The sequence below is a fragment of the Myotis brandtii genome, unplaced genomic scaffold (genome assembly GCF_000412655.1).
Source record: "Myotis brandtii unplaced genomic scaffold, ASM41265v1 scaffold118, whole genome shotgun sequence".
NCBI lineage: Eukaryota > Metazoa > Chordata > Mammalia > Chiroptera > Vespertilionidae > Myotis > Myotis brandtii.
In genome coordinates, this window is record NW_005354090.1 from 674,760 (window position 1) to 675,326 (window position 567).

At 57.8% G+C, this 567-nt stretch overlaps 1 protein-coding gene across 1 annotated transcript in view; it reads left to right on the forward strand.

Annotated features, from left to right (window-relative positions):
* Positions 1–567, forward strand: part of ETV5 (ets variant 5) — a 56,869-nt gene that overhangs the window by 591 nt on the left and 55,711 nt on the right. The gene's annotated exons all lie outside the window — the stretch shown is intronic.

The window sequence follows — 567 nt, forward strand, 5'->3', positions numbered from 1 at the left end:
GGGAGGATGGAGAGATGCTGGAGCCTCGCGCAGGATTAGGGATCTAACCTCATTTTCAGAGGAGAGGGGACTTCTGAGGGCGGGGGACAGAACTCCTTGTTGAGGAGGAGTGCCAAAGAGGGATGTTCGGAGGGTCTTTTGAGGGAAAGGGGAGGAATTGAGGGCGGTTGGTAGCTCCCGGCGCCGCAGCTCGTTTTTATGAATGTGAGTGACTTTATGAATGAAGCGGGTTTCTTTCGTTGGCTCCTGCTCCCTGCGGCTTTTTTTTTTTCCCTCCCCTTTTTGTGAATGAAGCATTGAGCTTGCTTCCTAAAACGCTGGGGTGAGGGGCCTGCGTCGGAGGCTGGGCGTGCGTTGGGAGTGGGGGCGGGGGCGCCTCTGAAGGAGTTTTCATGAATGGGGAAGGCTGGGAATTGGGTGGAAGTGTGTCTTGTTTTGTGAATGGGGCCCAGCGCGAGGGATCCAGTTACAGGCTTTACCTGATGTGGCTGCCGCGGCTCGCTCTCCCATTCATAAAACCGGGTCCGCTGTGCGCCGCGGGGGAGGGGCCTGGATCGCTCCGCTGCG